This window comes from Lissotriton helveticus, chromosome 1_2 (assembly GCF_964261635.1).
Source record: "Lissotriton helveticus chromosome 1_2, aLisHel1.1, whole genome shotgun sequence".
Classification (NCBI taxonomy): domain Eukaryota; kingdom Metazoa; phylum Chordata; class Amphibia; order Caudata; family Salamandridae; genus Lissotriton; species Lissotriton helveticus.
In genome coordinates, this window is record NC_136058.1 from 336,438,444 (window position 1) to 336,459,977 (window position 21,534).

The following is a 21,534-nucleotide window of genomic DNA, read 5'->3' on the forward strand; positions in this document are numbered from 1 at the left end:
AACCCCTTTAGTTGTTATGATGTGACCATATATGAAAGCCATCTGTGATTTATCTGTTCTTACTATGCAACAAGCTTGGCAATGACAAGTTAAAAATAAAATGTATGTACATTTTAGAATGGAGAATGCGGGCATCGATCCCGCTACCTCTCGCATGCTAAGCGAGCGCTCTACCATTTGAGCTAATTCCCCTGTGTGCTCACTCAGAATAACATTTCAAAAGTAATGTTAATGCCTACCACACTTTATTTGACGTCAAATTGCCCATTACATGAGTGTTCAGTTCACTCCTAACTGATGCCTTACCTCCACTTAGGGGATGTTTTACAGTTCAGGTTGGCCTGTTTAGTACTTGAATAGGAGTAATATCGCTGTATGTTAATCTAGACTAATGCCCTACCTAATCTTGAAGTTACATTTCCCACCAATGGGAAACCAAAGATATACACTTTTTGGGAGTTAATGCATGTCTAATGCAAGATTAATTGCCATATTATGAGATCCAATGAAATAATCCTGCAAAAATTACTCGTTTTCGCCCAACGTGGGGCTCGAACCCACGACCCTGAGATTAAGAGTCTCATGCTCTACCGACTGAGCTAGCCGGGCTCCCTCTTTAAAGTAGAATGCAAACTGATCGTTTTTCATTAAGAAAACCATTTCCTGGATATTCCTCAAATCTTGTTTTTCAAGGAACTTATCATTTATATATCCCTCAGTGGACAGAGTGTCAAGTAAAATGAGACAAAATTGAAATGGAAGTTGTGGAAATGTCATTGTGAGATTGCATAAGAACTCAAATTGCTCTCACAAGCTAACGAATACCTAAACCCTTTTGATAAAACCCCTTTAGTTGTTATGATGTGACCATATATGAAAGCCATCTGTGATTTATCTGTTCTTACTATGCAACAAGCTTGGCAATGACAAGTTAAAAATAAAATGTATGTACATTTTAAAATGGAGAATGCGGGCATCGATCCCGCTACCTCTCGCATGCTAAGCGAGCGCTATACCATTTGAGCTAATTCCCCTGTGTGCTCCCTCAGAATAACATTTCAAAAGTAATGTTAATGCCTACCACACTTTATTTGACGTCAAATTGCCCATTACATGAGTGTTCAGTTCACTCCTAACTGATGCCTTACCTCCACTTAGGGGATGTTTTACAGTTCAGGTTGGCCTGTTTAGTACTTGAATAGGAGTAATATCGCTGTATGTTAATCTAGACTAATGCCCTACCTAATCTTGAAGTTACATTTCCCACCAATGGGAAACCAAAGATATACACTTTTTGGGAGTTAATGCATGTCTAATGCAAGATTAATTGCCATATTATGAGATCCAATGCAATAATCCTGCAAAAATTACTCGTTTTCGCCCAACATGGGGCTCGAACCCACGACCCTGAGATTAAGAGTCTCATGCTCTACCGACTGAGCTAGCCGGGCTCCCTCTTTAAAGTAGTATGCAAACTGATCGTTTTTCATTAAGAAAACCAGTTCCTGGATATTCCTCAACTCTTGTTTTTCAAGGAACTTATCATTTATAGATCCCTCAGTGGACAGAGTGTCAAGTAAAATGAGACAAAATTGAAATGGAAGTTGTGGAAATGTCATTGTGAGATTGCATAAGAACTCAAATTGCTCTCACAAGCTAACGAATACCTAAACCCTTTTGATAAAACCCCTTTAGTTGTTATGATGTGACCATATATGAAAGCCATCTGTGATTTATCTGTTCTTACTATGCAACTAGCTTGGCAATGACAAGTTAAAAATAAAATGTATGTACATTTTAGAATGGAGAATGCGGGCATCGATCCCGCTACCTCTCGCATGCTAAGCGAGCGCTCTACCATTTGAGCTAATTCCCCTGTGTGCTCCCTCAGAATAACATTTCAAAAGTAATGTTAATGCCTACCACACTTTATTTGACGTCAAATTGCCCATTACATGAGTGTTCAGTTCACTCCTAACTGATGCCTTACCTCGACTTAGTGATTGTTTTACAGTTCAGGTTGGCCTGTTTAGTACTTGAATAGGAGTAATATCGCTGTATGTTAATCTAGACTAATGCCCTACCTAATCTTGAAGTTACATTTCCCACCAATGGGAAACCAAAGATATACACTTTTTGGGAGTTATTGCATGTCTAATGCAAGATTAATTGCCATAATATGAGATCCAATTCAATAATCCTGCAAAAATTACTCGTTTTCGCCCAACGTGGGGCTCGAACCCACGACCCTGAGATTAAGAGTCTCATGCTCTACCGACTGAGCTAGCCGGGCTCCCTCTTTAAAGTAGTATGCAAACTGATCGTTTTTCATTAAGAAAACCATTTCCTGGATATTCCTCAACTCTTGTTTTTCAAGGAACTTATCATTTATATATCCCTCAGTGGACAGAGTGTCAAGTAAAATGAGACAAAATTGAAATGGAAGTTGTGGAAATGTCATTGTGAGATTGCATAAGAACTCAGATTGCTCTCACAAGCTAACGAATACCTAAACCCTTTTGATAAAACCCCTTTAGTTGTTATGATGTGACCATATATGAAAGCCATCTGTGATTTATCTGTTCTTACTATGCAACAAGCTTGGCAATGACAAGTTAAAAATAAAATGTATGTACATTTTAGAATGGAGAATGCGGGCATCGATCCCGCTACCTCTCGCATGCTAAGCGAGCGCTCTACCATTTGAGCTAATTCCCCTGTGTGCTCACTCAGAATAACATTTCAAAAGTAATGTTAATGCCTACCACACTTTATTTGACGTCAAATTGCCCATTACATGAGTGTTCAGTTCACTCCTAACTGATGCCTTACCTCCACTTAGGGGATGTTTTACAGATCAGGTTGGCCTGTTTAGTACTTGAATAGGAGTAATATCGCTGTATGTTAATCTAGACTAATGCCCTACCTAATCTTGAAGTTACATTTCCCACCAATGGGAAACCAAAGATATACACTTTTTGGGAGTTAATGCATGTCTAATGCAAGATTAATTGCCATATTATGAGATCCAATGCAATAATCCTGCAAAAATTACTCGTTTTCGCCCAACATGGGGCTCGAACCCACGACCCTGAGATTAAGAGTCTCATGCTCTACCGACTGAGCTAGCCGGGCTCCCTCTTTAAAGTAGTATGCAAACTGATCGTTTTTCATTAAGAAAACCAGTTCCTGGATATTCCTCAACTCTTGTTTTTCAAGGAACTTATCATTTATAGATCCCTCAGTGGACAGAGTGTCAAGTAAAATGAGACAAAATTGAAATGGAAGTTGTGGAAATGTCATTGTGAGATTGCATAAGAACTCAAATTGCTCTCACAAGCTAACGAATACCTAAACCCTTTTGATAAAACCCCTTTAGTTGTTATGATGTGACCATATATGAAAGCCATCTGTGATTTATCTGTTCTTACTATGCAACAAGCTTGGCAATGACAAGTTAAAAATAAAATGTATGTACATTTTAGAATGGAGAATGCGGGCATCGATCCCGCTACCTCTCGCATGCTAAGCGAGCGCTCTACCATTTGAGCTAATTCCCCTGTGTGCTCCCTCAGAATAACATTTCAAAAGTAATGTTAATGCCTACCACACTTTATTTGACGTCAAATTGCCCATTACATGAGTGTTCAGTTCACTCCTAACTGATGCCTTACCTCCACTTAGGGGATGTTTTACGGTTCAGGTTGGCCTGTTTAGTACTTGAATAGGAGTAATATCGCTGTATGTTAATCTAGACTAATGACCTACCTAATCTTGAAGTTACATTTCCCACCAATGGGAAACCAAAGATATGCAATTTTTGGGAGTTATTGCATGTCTAATGCAAGATTAATTGCCATATTATGAGATCCAATGCAATAATCCTGCAAAAATTACTCGTTTTCGCCCAACGTGGGGCTCGAACCCACGACCCTGAGATTAAGAGTCTCATGCTCTACCGACTGAGCTAGCCGGGCTCCCTCTTTAAAGTAGAATGCAAACTGATCGTTTTTCATTAAGAAAACCAGTTCCCGGATATTCCTCAACTCTTGTTTTTCAAGGAACTTATCATTTATAGATCCCTCAGTGGACAGAGTGTCAAGTAAAATGAGACAAAATTGAAATGGAAGTTGTGGAAATGTCATTGTGAGATTGCATAAGAACTCAAATTGCTCTCACAAGCTAACGAATACCTAAACCCTTTTGATAAAACCCCTTTAGTTGTTATGATGTGACCATATATGAAAGCCATCTGTGATTTATCTGTTCTTACTATGCAACTAGCTTGGCAATGACAAGTTAAAAATAAAATGTATGTACATTTTAGAATGGAGAATGCGGGCATCGATCCCGCTACCTCTCGCATGCTAAGCGAGCGCTCTACCATTTGAGCTAATTCCCCTGTGTGCTCCCTCAGAATAACATTTCAAAAGTAATGTTAATGCCTACCACACTTTATTTGACGTCAAATTGCCCATTACATGAGTGTTCAGTTCACTCCTAACTGATGCCTTACCTCGACTTAGTGATTGTTTTACAGTTCAGGTTGGCCTGTTTAGTACTTGAATAGGAGTAATATCGCTGTATGTTAATCTAGACTAATGCGCTACCTAATCTTGAAGTTACATTTCCCACCAATGGGAAACCAAAGATATACAATTTTTGGGAGTTATTGCATGTCTAATGCAAGATTAATTGCCATAATATGAGATCCAATGCAATAATCCTGCAAAAATTACTCGTTTTCGCCCAACGTGGGGCTCGAACCCACGACCCTGAGATTAAGAGTCTCATGCTCTACCGACTGAGCTAGCCGGGCTCCCTCTTTAAAGTAGTATGCAAACTGATCGTTTTTCATTAAGAAAACCAGTTCCTGGATATTCCTCAACTCTTGTTTTTCAAGGAACTTATCATTTATAGATCCCTCAGTGGACAGAGTGTCAAGTAAAATGAGACAAAATTGAAATGGAAGTTGTGGAAATGTCATTGTGAGATTGCATAAGAACTCAAATTGCTCTCACAAGCTAACGAATACCTAAACCCTTTTGATAAAACCCCTTTAGTTGTTATGATGTGACCATATATGAAAGCCATCTGTGATTTATCTGTTCTTACTATGCAACAAGCTTGGCAATGACAAGTTAAAAATAAAATGTATGTACATTTTAGAATGGAGAATGCGGGCATCGATCCCGCTACCTCTCGCATGCTAAGCGAGCGCTATACCATTTGAGCTAATTCCCCTGTGTGCTCCCTCAGAATAACATTTCAAAAGTAATGTTAATGCCTACCACACTTTATTTGACGTCAAATTGCCCATTACATGAGTGTTCAGTTCACTCCTAACTGATGCCTTACCTCCACTTAGGGGATGTTTTACAGTTCAGGTTGGCCTGTTTAGTACTTGAATAGGAGTAATATCGCTGTATGTTAATCTAGACTAATGCCCTACCTAATCTTGAAGTTACATTTCCCACCAATTGTAAACCAAAGATATACACTTTTTGGGAGTTAATGCATGTCTAATGCAAGATTAATTGCCATATTATGAGATCCAATGCAATAATCCTGCAAAAATTTCTCATTTTCGCCCAACATGGGGCTCGAACCCACGACCCTGAGATTAAGAGTCTCATGCTCTACCGACTGAGCTAGCCGGGCTCCCTCTTTAAAGTAGTATGCAAACTGATCGTTTTTCATTAAGAAAACCAGTTCCTGGATATTCCTCAACTCTTGTTTTTCAAGGAACTTATCATTTATAGATCCCTCAGTGGACAGAGTGTCAAGTAAAATGAGACAAAATTGAAATGGAAGTTGTGGAAATGTCATTGTGAGATTGCATAAGAACTCAAATTGCTCTCACAAGCTAACGAATACCTAAACCCTTTTGATAAAACCCCTTTAGTTGTTATGATGTGACCATATATGAAAGCCATCTGTGATTTATCTGTTCTTACTATGCAACAAGCTTGGCAATGACAAGTTAAAAATAAAATGTATGTACATTTTAGAATGGAGAATGCGGGCATCGATCCCGCTACCTCTCGCATGCTAAGCGAGCGCTCTACCATTTGAGCTAATTCCCCTGTGTGCTCCCTCAGAATAACATTTCAAAAGTAATGTTAATGCCTACCACACTTTATTTGACGTCAAATTGCCCATTACATGAGTGTTCAGTTCACTCCTAACTGATGCCTTACCTCCACTTAGGGGATGTTTTACGGTTCAGGTTGGCCTGTTTAGTACTTGAATAGGAGTAATATCGCTGTATGTTAATCTAGACTAATGACCTACCTAATCTTGAAGTTACATTTCCCACCAATGGGAAACCAAAGATATGCAATTTTTGGGAGTTATTGCATGTCTAATGCAAGATTAATTGCCATATTATGAGATCCAATGCAATAATCCTGCAAAAATTACTCGTTTTCGCCCAACGTGGGGCTCGAACCCACGACCCTGAGATTAAGAGTCTCATGCTCTACCGACTGAGCTAGCCGGGCTCCCTCTTTAAAGTAGAATGCAAACTGATCGTTTTTCATTAAGAAAACCAGTTCCTGGATATTCCTCAACTCTTGTTTTTCAAGGAACTTATCATTTATAGATCCCTCAGTGGACAGAGTGTCAAGTAAAATGAGACAAAATTGAAATGGAAGTTGTGGAAATGTCATTGTGAGATTGCATAAGAACTCAAATTGCTCTCACAAGCTAACGAATACCTAAACCCTTTTGATAAAACCCCTTTAGTTGTTATGATGTGACCATATATGAAAGCCATCTGTGATTTATCTGTTCTTACTATGCAACTAGCTTGGCAATGACAAGTTAAAAATAAAATGTATGTACATTTTAGAATGGAGAATGCGGGCATCGATCCCGCTACCTCTCGCATGCTAAGCGAGCGCTCTACCATTTGAGCTAATTCCCCTGTGTGCTCCCTCAGAATAACATTTCAAAAGTAATGTTAATGCCTACCACACTTTATTTGACGTCAAATTGCCCATTACATGAGTGTTCAGTTCACTCCTAACTGATGCCTTACCTCGACTTAGTGATTGTTTTACAGTTCAGGTTGGCCTGTTTAGTACTTGAATAGGAGTAATATCGCTGTATGTTAATCTAGACTAATGCCCTACCTAATCTTGAAGTTACATTTCCCACCAATGGGAAACCAAAGATATACAATTTTTGGGAGTTATTGCATGTCTAATGCAAGATTAATTGCCATAATATGAGATCCAATGCAATAATCCTGCAAAAATTACTCGTTTTCGCCCAACATGGGGCTCGAACCCACGACCCTGAGATTAAGAGTCTCATGCTCTACCAACTGAGCTAGCCGGGCTCCCTCTTTAAAGTAGTATGCAAACTGATCGTTTTTCATTAAGAAAACCAGTTCCTGGATATTCCTCAACTCTTGTTTTTCAAGGAACTTATCATTTATAGATCCCTCAGTGGACAGAGTGTCAAGTAAAATGAGACAAAATTGAAATGGAAGTTGTGGAAATGTCATTGTGAGATTGCATAAGAACTCAAATTGCTCTCACAAGCTAACGAATACCTAAACCCTTTTGATAAAACCCCTTTAGTTGTTATGATGTGACCATATATGAAAGCCATCTGTGATTTATCTGTTCTTACTATGCAACAAGCTTGGCAATGACAAGTTAAAAATAAAATGTATGTACATTTTAGAATGGAGAATGCGGGCATCGATCCCGCTACCTCTCGCATGCTAAGCGAGCGCTCTACCATTTGAGCTAATTCCCCTGTGTGCTCCCTCAGAATAACATTTCAAAAGTAATGTTAATGCCTACCACACTTTATTTGACGTCAAATTGCCCATTACATGAGTGTTCAGTTCACTCCTAACTGATGCCTTACCTCCACTTAGGGGATGTTTTACGGTTCAGGTTGGCCTGTTTAGTACTTGAATAGGAGTAATATCGCTGTATGTTAATCTAGACTAATGACCTACCTAATCTTGAAGTTACATTTCCCACCAATGGGAAACCAAAGATATACACTTTTTGGGAGTTAATGCATGTCTAATGCAAGATTAATTGCCATATTATGAGATCCAATGCAATAATCCTGCAAAAATTACTCGTTTTCGCCCAACATGGGGCTCGAACCCACGACCCTGAGATTAAGAGTCTCATGCTCTACCGACTGAGCTAGCCAGGCTCCCTCTTTAAAGTAGTATGCAAACTGATCGTTTTTCATTAAGAAAACCAGTTCCTGGATATTCCTCAACTCTTGTTTTTCAAGGAACTTATCATTTATAGATCCCTCAGTGGACAGAGTGTCAAGTAAAATGAGACAAAATTGAAATGGAAGTTGTGGAAATGTCATTGTGAGATTGCATAAGAACTCAAATTGCTCTCACAAGCTAACGAATACCTAAACCCTTTTGATAAAACCCCTTTAGTTGTTATGATGTGACCATATATGAAAGCCATCTGTGATTTATCTGTTCTTACTATGCAACTAGCTTGGCAATGACAAGTTAAAAATAAAATGTATGTACATTTTAGAATGGAGAATGCGGGCATCGATCCCGCTACCTCTCGCATGCTAAGCGAGCGCTCTACCATTTGAGCTAATTCCCCTGTGTGCTCCCTCAGAATAACATTTCAAAAGTAATGTTAATGCCTACCACACTTTATTTGACGTCAAATTGCCCATTACATGAGTGTTCAGTTCACTCCTAACTGATGCCTTACCTCGACTTAGTGATTGTTTTACAGTTCAGGTTGGCCTGTTTAGTACTTGAATAGGAGTAATATCGCTGTATGTTAATCTAGACTAATGCCCTACCTAATCTTGAAGTTACATTTCCCACCAATGGGAAACCAAAGATATACAATTTTTGGGAGTTATTGCATGTCTAATGCAAGATTAATTGCCATAATATGAGATCCAATTCAATAATCCTGCAAAAATTACTCGTTTTCGCCCAACGTGGGGCTCGAACCCACGACCCTGAGATTAAGAGTCTCATGCTCTACCGACTGAGCTAGCCGGGCTCCCTCTTTAAAGTAGTATGCAAACTGATCGTTTTTCATTAAGAAAACCATTTCCTGGATATTCCTCAACTCTTGTTTTTCAAGGAACTTATCATTTATATATCCCTCAGTGGACAGAGTGTCAAGTAAAATGAGACAAAATTGAAATGGAAGTTGTGGAAATGTCATTGTGAGATTGCATAAGAACTCAAATTGCTCTCACAAGCTAACGAATACCTAAACCCTTTTGATAAAACCCCTTTAGTTGTTATGATGTGACCATATATGAAAGCCATCTGTGATTTATCTGTTCTTACTATGCAACAAGCTTGGCAATGACAAGTTAAAAATAAAATGTATGTACATTTTAGAATGGAGAATGCGGGCATCGATCCCGCTACCTCTCGCATGCTAAGCGAGCGCTATACCATTTGAGCTAATTCCCCTGTGTGCTCCCTCAGAATAACATTTCAAAAGTAATGTTAATGCCTACCACACTTTATTTGACGTCAAATTGCCCATTACATGAGTGTTCAGTTCACTCCTAACTGATGCCTTACCTCCACTTAGGGGATGTTTTACAGTTCAGGTTGGCCTGTTTAGTACTTGAATAGGAGTAATATCGCTGTATGTTAATCTAGACTAATGCCCTACCTAATCTTGAAGTTACATTTCCCACCAATGGGAAACCAAAGATATACACTTTTTGGGAGTTAATGCATGTCTAATGCAAGATTAATTGCCATATTATGAGATCCAATGCAATAATCCTGCAAAAATTACTCGTTTTCGCCCAACGTGGGGCTCGAACCCACGACCCTGAGATTAAGAGTCTCATGCTCTACCGACTGAGCTAGCCGGGCTCCCTCTTTAAAGTAGAATGCAAACTGATCGTTTTTCATTAAGAAAACCATTTCCTGGATATTCCTCAAATCTTGTTTTTCAAGGAACTTATCATTTATAGATCCCTCAGTGGACAGAGTGTCAAGTAAAATGAGACAAAATTGAAATGGAAGTTGTGGAAATGTCATTGTGAGATTGCATAAGAACTCAAATTGCTCTCACAAGCTAACGAATACCTAAACCCTTTTGATAAAACCCCTTTAGTTGTTATGATGTGACCATATATGAAAGCCATCTGTGATTTATCTGTTCTTACTATGCAACAAGCTTGGCAATGACAAGTTAAAAATAAAATGTATGTACATTTTAGAATGGAGAATGCGGGCATCGATCCCGCTACCTCTCGCATGCTAAGCGAGCGCTATACCATTTGAGCTAATTCCCCTGTGTGCTCCCTCTGAATAACATTTCAAAAGTAATGTTAATGCCTACCACACTTTATTTGACGTCAAATTGCCCATTACATGAGTGTTCAGTTCACTCCTAACTGATGCCTTACCTCCACTTAGGGGATGTTTTACAGTTCAGGTTGGCCTGTTTAGTACTTGAATAGGAGTAATATCGCTGTATGTTAATCTAGACTAATGCCCTACCTAATCTTGAAGTTACATTTCCCACCAATGGGAAACCAAAGATATACACTTTTTGGGAGTTAATGCATGTCTAATGCAAGATTAATTGCCATATTATGAGATCCAATGCAATAATCCTGCAAAAATTACTCGTTTTCGCCCAACATGGGGCTCGAACCCACGACCCTGAGATTAAGAGTCTCATGCTCTACCGACTGAGCTAGCCGGGCTCCCTCTTTAAAGTAGTATGCAAACTGATCGTTTTTCATTAAGAAAACCAGTTCCTGGATATTCCTCAACTCTTGTTTTTCAAGGAACTTATCATTTATAGATCCCTCAGTGGACAGAGTGTCAAGTAAAATGAGACAAAATTGAAATGGAAGTTGTGGAAATGTCATTGTGAGATTGCATAAGAACTCAAATTGCTCTCACAAGCTAACGAATACCTAAACCCTTTTGATAAAACCCCTTTAGTTGTTATGATGTGACCATATATGAAAGCCATCTGTGATTTATCTGTTCTTACTATGCAACAAGCTTGGCAATGACAAGTTAAAAATAAAATGTATGTACATTTTAGAATGGAGAATGCGGGCATCGATCCCGCTACCTCTCGCATGCTAAGCGAGCGCTCTACCATTTGAGCTAATTCCCCTGTGTGCTCCCTCAGAATAACATTTCAAAAGTAATGTTAATGCCTACCACACTTTATTTGACGTCAAATTGCCCATTACATGAGTGTTCAGTTCACTCCTAACTGATGCCTTACCTCCACTTAGGGGATGTTTTACAGTTCAGGTTGGCCTGTTTAGTACTTGAATAGGAGTAATATCGCTGTATGTTAATCTAGACTAATGCCCTACCTAATCTTGAAGTTACATTTCCCACCAATGGGAAACCAAAGATATACACTTTTTGGGAGTTAATGCATGTCTAATGCAAGATTAATTGCCATATTATGAGATCCAATGCAATAATCCTGCAAAAATTACTCGTTTTCGCCCAACGTGGGGCTCGAACCCACGACCCTGAGATTAAGAGTCTCATGCTCTACCGACTGAGCTAGCCGGGCTCCCTCTTTAAAGTAGAATGCAAACTGATCGTTTTTCATTAAGAAAACCATTTCCTGGATATTCCTCAAATCTTGTTTTTCAAGGAACTTATCATTTATAGATCCCTCAGTGGACAGAGTGTCAAGTAAAATGAGACAAAATTGAAATGGAAGTTGTGGAAATGTCATTGTGAGATTGCATAAGAACTCAAATTGCTCTCACAAGCTAACGAATACCTAAACCCTTTTGATAAAACCCCTTTAGTTGTTATGATGTGACCATATATGAAAGCCATCTGTGATTTATCTGTTCTTACTATGCAACAAGCTTGGCAATGACAAGTTAAAAATAAAATGTATGTACATTTTAGAATGGAGAATGCGGGCATCGATCCCGCTACCTCTCGCATGCTAAGCGAGCGCTATACCATTTGAGCTAATTCCCCTGTGTGCTCCCTCTGAATAACATTTCAAAAGTAATGTTAATGCCTACCACACTTTATTTGACGTCAAATTGCCCATTACATGAGTGTTCAGTTCACTCCTAACTGATGCCTTACCTCCACTTAGGGGATGTTTTACAGTTCAGGTTGGCCTGTTTAGTACTTGAATAGGAGTAATATCGCTGTATGTTAATCTAGACTAATGCCCTACCTAATCTTGAAGTTACATTTCCCACCAATGGGAAACCAAAGATATACACTTTTTGGGAGTTAATGCATGTCTAATGCAAGATTAATTGCCATATTATGAGATCCAATGCAATAATCCTGCAAAAATTACTCGTTTTCGCCCAACATGGGGCTCGAACCCACGACCCTGAGATTAAGAGTCTCATGCTCTACCGACTGAGCTAGCCGGGCTCCCTCTTTAAAGTAGTATGCAAACTGATCGTTTTTCATTAAGAAAACCAGTTCCTGGATATTCCTCAACTCTTGTTTTTCAAGGAACTTATCATTTATAGATCCCTCAGTGGACAGAGTGTCAAGTAAAATGAGACAAAATTGAAATGGAAGTTGTGGAAATGTCATTGTGAGATTGCATAAGAACTCAAATTGCTCTCACAAGCTAACGAATACCTAAACCCTTTTGATAAAACCCCTTTAGTTGTTATGATGTGACCATATATGAAAGCCATCTGTGATTTATCTGTTCTTACTATGCAACAAGCTTGGCAATGACAAGTTAAAAATAAAATGTATGTACATTTTTGAATGGAGAATGCGGGCATCGATCCCGCTACCTCTCGCATGCTAAGCGAGCGCTCTACCATTTGAGCTAATTCCCCTGTGTGCTCCCTCAGAATAACATTTCAAAAGTAATGTTAATGCCTACCACACTTTATTTGACGTCAAATTGCCCATTACATGAGTGTTCAGTTCACTCCTAACTGATGCCTTACCTCCACTTAGGGGATGTTTTACGGTTCAGGTTGGCCTGTTTAGTACTTGAATAGGAGTAATATCGCTGTATGTTAATCTAGACTAATGACCTACCTAATCTTGAAGTTACATTTCCCACCAATGGGAAACCAAAGATATGCAATTTTTGGGAGTTATTGCATGTCTAATGCAAGATTAATTGCCATATTATGAGATCCAATGCAATAATCCTGCAAAAATTACTCGTTTTCGCCCAACGTGGGGCTCGAACCCACGACCCTGAGATTAAGAGTCTCATGCTCTACCGACTGAGCTAGCCGGGCTCCCTCTTTAAAGTAGAATGCAAACTGATCGTTTTTCATTAAGAAAACCAGTTCCCGGATATTCCTCAACTCTTGTTTTTCAAGGAACTTATCATTTATAGATCCCTCAGTGGACAGAGTGTCAAGTAAAATGAGACAAAATTGAAATGGAAGTTGTGGAAATGTCATTGTGAGATTGCATAAGAACTCAAATTGCTCTCACAAGCTAACGAATACCTAAACCCTTTTGATAAAACCCCTTTAGTTGTTATGATGTGACCATATATGAAAGCCATCTGTGATTTATCTGTTCTTACTATGCAACTAGCTTGGCAATGACAAGTTAAAAATAAAATGTATGTACATTTTAGAATGGAGAATGCGGGCATCGATCCCGCTACCTCTCGCATGCTAAGCGAGCGCTCTACCATTTGAGCTAATTCCCCTGTGTGCTCCCTCAGAATAACATTTCAAAAGTAATGTTAATGCCTACCACACTTTATTTGACGTCAAATTGCCCATTACATGAGTGTTCAGTTCACTCCTAACTGATGCCTTACCTCGACTTAGTGATTGTTTTACAGTTCAGGTTGGCCTGTTTAGTACTTGAATAGGAGTAATATCGCTGTATGTTAATCTAGACTAATGCCCTACCTAATCTTGAAGTTACATTTCCCACCAATGGGAAACCAAAGATATACAATTTTTGGGAGTTATTGCATGTCTAATGCAAGATTAATTGCCATAATATGAGATCCAATGCAATAATCCTGCAAAAATTACTCGTTTTCGCCCAACGTGGGGCTCGAACCCACGACCCTGAGATTAAGAGTCTCATGCTCTACCGACTGAGCTAGCCGGGCTCCCTCTTTAAAGTAGTATGCAAACTGATCGTTTTTCATTAAGAAAACCAGTTCCTGGATATTCCTCAACTCTTGTTTTTCAAGGAACTTATCATTTATAGATCCCTCAGTGGACAGAGTGTCAAGTAAAATGAGACAAAATTGAAATGGAAGTTGTGGAAATGTCATTGTGAGATTGCATAAGAACTCAAATTGCTCTCACAAGCTAACGAATACCTAAACCCTTTTGATAAAACCCCTTTAGTTGTTATGATGTGACCATATATGAAAGCCATCTGTGATTTATCTGTTCTTACTATGCAACAAGCTTGGCAATGACAAGTTAAAAATAAAATGTATGTACATTTTAGAATGGAGAATGCGGGCATCGATCCCGCTACCTCTTGCATGCTAAGCGAGCGCTATACCATTTGAGCTAATTCCCCTGTGTGCTCCCTCAGAATAACATTTCAAAAGTAATGTTAATGCCTACCACACTTTATTTGACGTCAAATTGCCCATTACATGAGTGTTCAGTTCACTCCTAACTGATGCCTTACCTCCACTTAGGGGATGTTTTACAGTTCAGGTTGGCCTGTTTAGTACTTGAATAGGAGTAATATCGCTGTATGTTAATCTAGACTAATGCCCTACCTAATCTTGAAGTTACATTTCCCACCAATTGTAAACCAAAGATATACACTTTTTGGGAGTTAATGCATGTCTAATGCAAGATTAATTGCCATATTATGAGATCCAATGCAATAATCCTGCAAAAATTTCTCGTTTTCGCCCAACATGGGGCTCGAACCCACGACCCTGAGATTAAGAGTCTCATGCTCTACCGACTGAGCTAGCCGGGCTCCCTCTTTAAAGTAGTATGCAAACTGATCGTTTTTCATTAAGAAAACCAGTTCCTGGATATTCCTCAACTCTTGTTTTTCAAGGAACTTATCATTTATAGATCCCTCAGTGGACAGAGTGTCAAGTAAAATGAGACAAAATTGAAATGGAAGTTGTGGAAATGTCATTGTGAGATTGCATAAGAACTCAAATTGCTCTCACAAGCTAACGAATACCTAAACCCTTTTGATAAAACCCCTTTAGTTGTTATGATGTGACCATATATGAAAGCCATCTGTGATTTATCTGTTCTTACTATGCAACAAGCTTGGCAATGACAAGTTAAAAATAAAATGTATGTACATTTTAGAATGGAGAATGCGGGCATCGATCCCGCTACCTCTCGCATGCTAAGCGAGCGCTCTACCATTTGAGCTAATTCCCCTGTGTGCTCCCTCAGAACAACATTTCAAAAGTAATGTTAATGCCTACCACACTTTATTTGACGTCAAATTGCCCATTACATGAGTGTTCAGTTCACTCCTAACTGATGCCTTACCTCCACTTAGGGGATGTTTTACGGTTCAGGTTGGCCTGTTTAGTACTTGAATAGGAGTAATATCGCTGTATGTTAATCTAGACTAATGACCTACCTAATCTTGAAGTTACATTTCCCACCAATGGGAAACCAAAGATATGCAATTTTTGGGAGTTATTGCATGTCTAATGCAAGATTAATTGCCATATTATGAGATCCAATGCAATAATCCTGCAAAAATTACTCGTTTTCGCCCAACGTGGGGCTCGAACCCACGACCCTGAGATTAAGAGTCTCATGCTCTACCGACTGAGCTAGCCGGGCTCCCTCTTTAAAGTAGAATGCAAACTGATCGTTTTTCATTAAGAAAACCAGTTCCTGGATATTCCTCAACTCTTGTTTTTCAAGGAACTTATCATTTATAGATCCCTCAGTGGACAGAGTGTCAAGTAAAATGAGACAAAATTGAAATGGAAGTTGTGGAAATGTCATTGTGAGATTGCATAAGAACTCAAATTGCTCTCACAAGCTAACGAATACCTAAACCCTTTTGATAAAACCCCTTTAGTTGTTATGATGTGACCATATATGAAAGCCATCTGTGATTTATCTGTTCTTACTATGCAACTAGCTTGGCAATGACAAGTTAAAAATAAAATGTATGTACATTTTAGAATGGAGAATGCGGGCATCGATCCCGCTACCTCTCGCATGCTAAGCGAGCGCTGTACCATTTGAGCTAATTCCCCTGTGTGCTCCCTCAGAATAACATTTCAAAAGTAATGTTAATGCCTACCACACTTTATTTGACGTCAAATTGCCCATTACATGAGTGTTCAGTTCACTCCTAACTGATGCCTTACCTCGACTTAGTGATTGTTTTACAGTTCAGGTTGGCCTGTTTAGTACTTGAATAGGAGTAATATCGCTGTATGTTAATCTAGACTAATGCCCTACCTAATCTTGAAGTTACATTTCCCACCAATGGGAAACCAAAGATATACAATTTTTGGGAGTTATTGCATGTCTAATGCAAGATTAATTGCCATAATATGAGATCCAATGCAATAATCCTGCAAAAATTACTCGTTTTCGCCCAACGTGGGGCTCGAACCCACGACCCTGAGATTAAGAGTCTCATGCTCTACCGACTGAGCTAGCCGGGCTCCCTCTTTAAAGTAGTATGCAAACTGATCGTTTTTCATTAAGAAAACCATTTCCTGGATATTCCTCAACTCTTGTTTTTCAAGGAACTTATCATTTATATATCCCTCAGTGGACAGAGTGTCAAGTAAAATGAGACAAAATTGAAATGGAAGTTGTGGAAATGTCATTGTGAGATTGCATAAGAACTCAAATTGCTCTCACAAGCTAACGAATACCTAAACCCTTTTGATAAAACCCCTTTAGTTGTTATGATGTGACCATATATGAAAGCCATCTGTGATTTATCTGTTCTTACTATGCAACAAGCTTGGCAATGACAAGTTAAAAATAAAATGTATGTACATTTTAGAATGGAGAATGCGGGCATCGATCCCACTACCTCTCGCATGCTAAGCGAGCGCTCTACCATTTGAGATAATTCCCCTGTGTGCTCACTCAGAATAACATTTCAAAAGTAATGTTAATGCCTACCACACTTTATTTGACGTCAAATTGCCCATTACATGAGTGTTCAGTTCACTCCTAACTGATGCCTTACCTCCACTTAGGGGATGTTTTACGGTTCAGGTTGGCCTGTTTAGTACTTGAATAGGAGTAATATCGCTGTATGTTAATCTAGACTAATGACCTACCTAATCTTGAAGTTACATTTCCCACCAATGGGAAACCAAAGATATGCAATTTTTGGGAGTTATTGCATGTCTAATGCAAGATTAATTGCCATATTATGAGATCCAATGCAATAATCCTGCAAAAATTACTCGTTTTCGCCCAACGTGGGGCTCGAACCCACGACCCTGAGATTAAGAGTCTCATGCTCTACCGACTGAGCTAGCCGGGCTCCCTCTTTAAAGTAGAATGCAAACTGATCGTTTTTCATTAAGAAAACCAGTTCCTGGATATTCCTCAACTCTTGTTTTTCAAGGAACTTATCATTTATAGATCCCTCAGTGGACAGAGTGTCAAGTAAAATGAGACAAAATTGAAATGGAAGTTGTGGAAATGTCATTGTGAGATTGCATAAGAACTCAAATTGCTCTCACAAGCTAACGAATACCTAAACCCTTTTGATAAAACCCCTTTAGTTGTTATGATGTGACCATATATGAAAGCCATCTGTGATTTATCTGTTCTTACTATGCAACTAGCTTGGCAATGACAAGTTAAAAATAAAATGTATGTACATTTTAGAATGGAGAATGCGGGCATCGATCCCGCTACCTCTCGCATGCTAAGCGAGCGCTCTACCATTTGAGCTAATTCCCCTGTGTGCTCCCTCAGAATAACATTTCAAAAGTAATGTTAATGCCTACCACACTTTATTTGACGTCAAATTGCCCATTACATGAGTGTTCAGTTCACTCCTAACTGATGCCTTACCTCGACTTAGTGATTGTTTTACAGTTCAGGTTGGCCTGTTTAGTACTTGAATAGGAGTAATATCGCTGTATGTTAATCTAGACTAATGCCCTACCTAATCTTGAAGTTACATTTCCCACCAATGGGAAACCAAAGATATACAATTTTTGGGAGTTATTGCATGTCTAATGCAAGATTAATTGCCATAATATGAGATCCAATGCAATAATCCTGCAAAAATTACTCGTTTTCGCCCAACATGGGGCTCGAACCCACGACCCTGAGATTAAGAGTCTCATGCTCTACCAACTGAGCTAGCCGGGCTCCCTCTTTAAAGTAGTATGCAAACTGATCGTTTTTCATTAAGAAAACCAGTTCCTGGATATTCCTCAACTCTTGTTTTTCAAGGAACTTATCATTTATAGATCCCTCAGTGGACAGAGTGTCAAGTAAAATGAGACAAAATTGAAATGGAAGTTGTGGAAATGTCATTGTGAGATTGCATAAGAACTCAAATTGCTCTCACAAGCTAACGAATACCTAAACCCTTTTGATAAAACCCCTTTAGTTGTTATGATGTGACCATATATGAAAGCCATCTGTGATTTATCTGTTCTTACTATGCAACAAGCTTGGCAATGACAAGATAAAAATAAAATGTATGTACATTTTAGAATGGAGAATGCGGGCATCGATCCCGCTACCTCTCGCATGCTAAGCGAGCGCTCTACCATTTGAGCTAATTCCCCTGTGTGCTCCCTCAGAATAACATTTCAAAAGTAATGTTAATGCCTACCACACTTTATTTGACGTCAAATTGCCCATTACATGAGTGTTCAGTTCACTCCTAACTGATGCCTTACCTCCACTTAGGGGATGTTTTACGGTTCAGGTTGGCCTGTTTAGTACTTGAATAGGAGTAATATCGCTGTATGTTAATCTAGACTAATGACCTACCTAATCTTGAAGTTACATTTCCCACCAATGGGAAACCAAAGATATGCAATTTTTGGGAGTTATTGCATGTCTAATGCAAGATTAATTGCCATATTATGAGATCCAATGCAATAATCCTGCAAAAATTACTCGTTTTCGCCCAACGTGGGGCTCGAACCCACGACCCTGAGATTAAGAGTCTCATGCTCTACCGACTGAGCTAGCCGGGCTCCCTCTTTAAAGTAGAATGCAAACTGATCGTTTTTCATTAAGAAAACCAGTTCCTGGATATTCCTCAACTCTTGTTTTTCAAGGAACTTATCATTTATAGATCCCTCAGTGGACAGAGTGTCAAGTAAAATGAGACAAAATTGAAATGGAAGTTGTGGAAATGTCATTGTGAGATTGCATAAGAACTCAAATTGCTCTCACAAGCTAACGAATACCTAAACCCTTTTGATAAAACCCCTTTAGTTGTTATGATGTGACCATATATGAAAGCCATCTGTGATTTATCTGTTCTTACTATGCAACTAGCTTGGCAATGACAAGTTAAAAATAAAATGTATGTACATTTTAGAATGGAGAATGCGGGCATCGATCCCGCTACCTCTCGCATGCTAAGCGAGCGCTGTACCATTTGAGCTAATTCCCCTGTGTGCTCCCTCAGAATAACATTTCAAAAGTAATGTTAATGCCTACCACACTTTATTTGACGTCAAATTGCCCATTACATGAGTGTTCAGTTCACTCCTAACTGATGCCTTACCTCGACTTAGTGATTGTTTTACAGTTCAGGTTGGCCTGTTTAGTACTTGAATAGGAGTAATATCGCTGTATGTTAATCTAGACTAATGCCCTACCTAATCTTGAAGTTACATTTCCCACCAATGGGAAACCAAAGATATACAATTTTTGGGAGTTATTGCATGTCTAATGCAAGATTAATTGCCATAATATGAGATCCAATGCAATAATCCTGCAAAAATTACTCGTTTTCGCCCAACGTGGGGCTCGAACCCACGACCCTGAGATTAAGAGTCTCATGCTCTACCGACTGAGCTAGCCGGGCTCCCTCTTTAAAGTAGTATGCAAACTGATCGTTTTTCATTAAGAAAACCATTTCCTGGATATTCCTCAACTCTTGTTTTTCAAGGAACTTATCATTTATATATCCCTCAGTGGACAGAGTGTCAAGTAAAATGAGACAAAATTGAAATGGAAGTTGTGGAAATGTCATTGTGAGATTGCATAAGAACTCAAATTGCTCTCACAAGCTAACGAATACCTAAACCCTTTTGATAAAACCCCTTTAGTTGTTATGATGTGACCATATATGAAAGCCATCTGTGATTTATCTGTTCTTACTATGCAACAAGCTTGGCAATGACAAGTTAAAAATAAAATGTATGTACATTTTAGAATGGAGAATGCGGGCATCGATCCCACTACCTCTCGCATGCTAAGCGAGCGCTCTACCATTTGAGATAATTCCCCTGTGTGCTCACTCAGAATAACATTTCAAAAGTAATGTTAATGCCTACCACACTTTATTTGACGTCAAATTGCCCATTACATGAGTGTTCAGTTCACTCCTAACTGATGCCTTACCTCCACTTAGGGGATGTTTTACAGTTCAGGTTGGCCTGTTTCGTACTTGAATAGGAGTAATATCGCTGTATGTTAATCTAGACTAATGCCCTACCTAATCTTGAAGTTACATTTCCCACCAATGGGAAACCAAAGATATACACTTTTTGGGAGTTAATGCATGTCTAATGCAAGATTAATTGCCATATTATGAGATCCAATGCAATAATCCTGCAAAAATTACTCGTTTTCGCCCAACATGGGGCTCGAACCCACGACCCTGAGATTAAGAGTCTCATGCTCTAACGACTGAGCTAGCCGGGCTTCCTCTTTAAAGTAGAATGCAAACTGATCGTTTTTCATTAAGAAAACCAGTTCCTGGATATTCCTCAACTCTTGTTTTTCAAGGAACTTATCATTTATAGATCCCTCAGTGGACAGAGTGTCAAGTAAAATGAGACAAAATTGAAATGGAAGTTGTGGAAATGTCATTGTGAGATTGCATAAGAACTCAAATTGCTCTCACAAGCTAACGAATACCTAAACCCTTTTGATAAAACCCCTTTAGTTGTTATGATGTGACCATATATGAAAGCCATCTGTGATTTATCTGTTCTTACTATGCAACAAGCTTGGCAATGACAAGTTAAAAATAAAATGTATGTACATTTTAGAATGGAGAATGCGGGCATCGATACCGCTACCTCTCGCATGCTAAGCGAGCGCTCTACCATTTGAGCTAATTTCCCTGTGTGCTCCCTCAGAATAACATTTCAAAAGTAATGTTAATGCCTACCACACTTTATTTGACGTCAAATTGCCCATTACATGAGTGTTCAGTTCACTCCTAACTGATGCCTTACCTCCACTTAGGGGATGTTTTACAGTTCAGGTTGGCCTGTTTAGTACTTGAATAGGAGTAATATCGCTGTATGTTAATCTAGACTAATGCCCTACCTAATCTTGAAGTTACATTTCCCACCAATGGGAAACCAAAGATATACACTTTTTGGGAGTTAATGCATGTCTAATGCAAGATTA

General features: G+C 39.0%; 39 non-coding genes across 39 annotated transcripts; all 39 read right to left on the reverse strand.

Annotated features, from left to right (window-relative positions):
• Nucleotides 1–119: 119 nt before the first annotated feature.
• Nucleotides 120–192, reverse strand: TRNAA-AGC (transfer RNA alanine (anticodon AGC)). Its single transcript has one exon. It is a non-coding gene; the product is annotated as a tRNA-Ala (tRNA).
• A 344-nt stretch (nt 193–536) lies between these two features.
• On the reverse strand, nt 537–609 carry TRNAK-CUU (transfer RNA lysine (anticodon CUU)). Its single transcript has one exon. It is a non-coding gene; the product is annotated as a tRNA-Lys (tRNA).
• A 769-nt stretch (nt 610–1,378) lies between these two features.
• Nucleotides 1,379–1,451, reverse strand: TRNAK-CUU (transfer RNA lysine (anticodon CUU)). The gene has a single exon. It is a non-coding gene; the product is annotated as a tRNA-Lys (tRNA).
• Nucleotides 1,452–1,803: 352 nt separating this feature from the next.
• On the reverse strand, nt 1,804–1,876 carry TRNAA-AGC (transfer RNA alanine (anticodon AGC)). The gene has a single exon. It is a non-coding gene; the product is annotated as a tRNA-Ala (tRNA).
• Nucleotides 1,877–2,220: 344 nt separating this feature from the next.
• Nucleotides 2,221–2,293, reverse strand: TRNAK-CUU (transfer RNA lysine (anticodon CUU)). The gene has a single exon. It is a non-coding gene; the product is annotated as a tRNA-Lys (tRNA).
• Nucleotides 2,294–2,645: 352 nt separating this feature from the next.
• Nucleotides 2,646–2,718, reverse strand: TRNAA-AGC (transfer RNA alanine (anticodon AGC)). The gene has a single exon. It is a non-coding gene; the product is annotated as a tRNA-Ala (tRNA).
• Nucleotides 2,719–3,062: 344 nt separating this feature from the next.
• Nucleotides 3,063–3,135, reverse strand: TRNAK-CUU (transfer RNA lysine (anticodon CUU)). The gene has a single exon. It is a non-coding gene; the product is annotated as a tRNA-Lys (tRNA).
• A 352-nt stretch (nt 3,136–3,487) lies between these two features.
• Nucleotides 3,488–3,560, reverse strand: TRNAA-AGC (transfer RNA alanine (anticodon AGC)). The gene has a single exon. It is a non-coding gene; the product is annotated as a tRNA-Ala (tRNA).
• Nucleotides 3,561–3,904: 344 nt separating this feature from the next.
• TRNAK-CUU (transfer RNA lysine (anticodon CUU)) lies at nt 3,905–3,977 on the reverse strand. The gene has a single exon. It is a non-coding gene; the product is annotated as a tRNA-Lys (tRNA).
• Nucleotides 3,978–4,329: 352 nt separating this feature from the next.
• Nucleotides 4,330–4,402, reverse strand: TRNAA-AGC (transfer RNA alanine (anticodon AGC)). Its single transcript has one exon. It is a non-coding gene; the product is annotated as a tRNA-Ala (tRNA).
• Nucleotides 4,403–4,746: 344 nt separating this feature from the next.
• Nucleotides 4,747–4,819, reverse strand: TRNAK-CUU (transfer RNA lysine (anticodon CUU)). Its single transcript has one exon. It is a non-coding gene; the product is annotated as a tRNA-Lys (tRNA).
• A 769-nt stretch (nt 4,820–5,588) lies between these two features.
• On the reverse strand, nt 5,589–5,661 carry TRNAK-CUU (transfer RNA lysine (anticodon CUU)). Its single transcript has one exon. It is a non-coding gene; the product is annotated as a tRNA-Lys (tRNA).
• Nucleotides 5,662–6,013: 352 nt separating this feature from the next.
• On the reverse strand, nt 6,014–6,086 carry TRNAA-AGC (transfer RNA alanine (anticodon AGC)). The gene has a single exon. It is a non-coding gene; the product is annotated as a tRNA-Ala (tRNA).
• Nucleotides 6,087–6,430: 344 nt separating this feature from the next.
• TRNAK-CUU (transfer RNA lysine (anticodon CUU)) lies at nt 6,431–6,503 on the reverse strand. The gene has a single exon. It is a non-coding gene; the product is annotated as a tRNA-Lys (tRNA).
• Nucleotides 6,504–6,855: 352 nt separating this feature from the next.
• Nucleotides 6,856–6,928, reverse strand: TRNAA-AGC (transfer RNA alanine (anticodon AGC)). Its single transcript has one exon. It is a non-coding gene; the product is annotated as a tRNA-Ala (tRNA).
• Nucleotides 6,929–7,272: 344 nt separating this feature from the next.
• On the reverse strand, nt 7,273–7,345 carry TRNAK-CUU (transfer RNA lysine (anticodon CUU)). The gene has a single exon. It is a non-coding gene; the product is annotated as a tRNA-Lys (tRNA).
• Nucleotides 7,346–7,697: 352 nt separating this feature from the next.
• TRNAA-AGC (transfer RNA alanine (anticodon AGC)) lies at nt 7,698–7,770 on the reverse strand. Its single transcript has one exon. It is a non-coding gene; the product is annotated as a tRNA-Ala (tRNA).
• Nucleotides 7,771–8,114: 344 nt separating this feature from the next.
• On the reverse strand, nt 8,115–8,187 carry TRNAK-CUU (transfer RNA lysine (anticodon CUU)). The gene has a single exon. It is a non-coding gene; the product is annotated as a tRNA-Lys (tRNA).
• A 352-nt stretch (nt 8,188–8,539) lies between these two features.
• Nucleotides 8,540–8,612, reverse strand: TRNAA-AGC (transfer RNA alanine (anticodon AGC)). The gene has a single exon. It is a non-coding gene; the product is annotated as a tRNA-Ala (tRNA).
• Nucleotides 8,613–8,956: 344 nt separating this feature from the next.
• On the reverse strand, nt 8,957–9,029 carry TRNAK-CUU (transfer RNA lysine (anticodon CUU)). Its single transcript has one exon. It is a non-coding gene; the product is annotated as a tRNA-Lys (tRNA).
• A 769-nt stretch (nt 9,030–9,798) lies between these two features.
• Nucleotides 9,799–9,871, reverse strand: TRNAK-CUU (transfer RNA lysine (anticodon CUU)). The gene has a single exon. It is a non-coding gene; the product is annotated as a tRNA-Lys (tRNA).
• A 769-nt stretch (nt 9,872–10,640) lies between these two features.
• On the reverse strand, nt 10,641–10,713 carry TRNAK-CUU (transfer RNA lysine (anticodon CUU)). The gene has a single exon. It is a non-coding gene; the product is annotated as a tRNA-Lys (tRNA).
• A 352-nt stretch (nt 10,714–11,065) lies between these two features.
• On the reverse strand, nt 11,066–11,138 carry TRNAA-AGC (transfer RNA alanine (anticodon AGC)). Its single transcript has one exon. It is a non-coding gene; the product is annotated as a tRNA-Ala (tRNA).
• A 344-nt stretch (nt 11,139–11,482) lies between these two features.
• TRNAK-CUU (transfer RNA lysine (anticodon CUU)) lies at nt 11,483–11,555 on the reverse strand. The gene has a single exon. It is a non-coding gene; the product is annotated as a tRNA-Lys (tRNA).
• A 769-nt stretch (nt 11,556–12,324) lies between these two features.
• On the reverse strand, nt 12,325–12,397 carry TRNAK-CUU (transfer RNA lysine (anticodon CUU)). The gene has a single exon. It is a non-coding gene; the product is annotated as a tRNA-Lys (tRNA).
• A 352-nt stretch (nt 12,398–12,749) lies between these two features.
• Nucleotides 12,750–12,822, reverse strand: TRNAA-AGC (transfer RNA alanine (anticodon AGC)). Its single transcript has one exon. It is a non-coding gene; the product is annotated as a tRNA-Ala (tRNA).
• Nucleotides 12,823–13,166: 344 nt separating this feature from the next.
• Nucleotides 13,167–13,239, reverse strand: TRNAK-CUU (transfer RNA lysine (anticodon CUU)). Its single transcript has one exon. It is a non-coding gene; the product is annotated as a tRNA-Lys (tRNA).
• A 352-nt stretch (nt 13,240–13,591) lies between these two features.
• TRNAA-AGC (transfer RNA alanine (anticodon AGC)) lies at nt 13,592–13,664 on the reverse strand. The gene has a single exon. It is a non-coding gene; the product is annotated as a tRNA-Ala (tRNA).
• A 344-nt stretch (nt 13,665–14,008) lies between these two features.
• TRNAK-CUU (transfer RNA lysine (anticodon CUU)) lies at nt 14,009–14,081 on the reverse strand. The gene has a single exon. It is a non-coding gene; the product is annotated as a tRNA-Lys (tRNA).
• A 769-nt stretch (nt 14,082–14,850) lies between these two features.
• TRNAK-CUU (transfer RNA lysine (anticodon CUU)) lies at nt 14,851–14,923 on the reverse strand. The gene has a single exon. It is a non-coding gene; the product is annotated as a tRNA-Lys (tRNA).
• Nucleotides 14,924–15,275: 352 nt separating this feature from the next.
• Nucleotides 15,276–15,348, reverse strand: TRNAA-AGC (transfer RNA alanine (anticodon AGC)). Its single transcript has one exon. It is a non-coding gene; the product is annotated as a tRNA-Ala (tRNA).
• Nucleotides 15,349–15,692: 344 nt separating this feature from the next.
• On the reverse strand, nt 15,693–15,765 carry TRNAK-CUU (transfer RNA lysine (anticodon CUU)). The gene has a single exon. It is a non-coding gene; the product is annotated as a tRNA-Lys (tRNA).
• Nucleotides 15,766–16,534: 769 nt separating this feature from the next.
• Nucleotides 16,535–16,607, reverse strand: TRNAK-CUU (transfer RNA lysine (anticodon CUU)). The gene has a single exon. It is a non-coding gene; the product is annotated as a tRNA-Lys (tRNA).
• A 769-nt stretch (nt 16,608–17,376) lies between these two features.
• Nucleotides 17,377–17,449, reverse strand: TRNAK-CUU (transfer RNA lysine (anticodon CUU)). The gene has a single exon. It is a non-coding gene; the product is annotated as a tRNA-Lys (tRNA).
• A 352-nt stretch (nt 17,450–17,801) lies between these two features.
• Nucleotides 17,802–17,874, reverse strand: TRNAA-AGC (transfer RNA alanine (anticodon AGC)). The gene has a single exon. It is a non-coding gene; the product is annotated as a tRNA-Ala (tRNA).
• Nucleotides 17,875–18,218: 344 nt separating this feature from the next.
• Nucleotides 18,219–18,291, reverse strand: TRNAK-CUU (transfer RNA lysine (anticodon CUU)). Its single transcript has one exon. It is a non-coding gene; the product is annotated as a tRNA-Lys (tRNA).
• Nucleotides 18,292–18,643: 352 nt separating this feature from the next.
• TRNAA-AGC (transfer RNA alanine (anticodon AGC)) lies at nt 18,644–18,716 on the reverse strand. The gene has a single exon. It is a non-coding gene; the product is annotated as a tRNA-Ala (tRNA).
• A 344-nt stretch (nt 18,717–19,060) lies between these two features.
• On the reverse strand, nt 19,061–19,133 carry TRNAK-CUU (transfer RNA lysine (anticodon CUU)). Its single transcript has one exon. It is a non-coding gene; the product is annotated as a tRNA-Lys (tRNA).
• A 769-nt stretch (nt 19,134–19,902) lies between these two features.
• On the reverse strand, nt 19,903–19,975 carry TRNAK-CUU (transfer RNA lysine (anticodon CUU)). The gene has a single exon. It is a non-coding gene; the product is annotated as a tRNA-Lys (tRNA).
• Between the last annotated feature and the right edge of the window lie 1,559 nt (nt 19,976–21,534).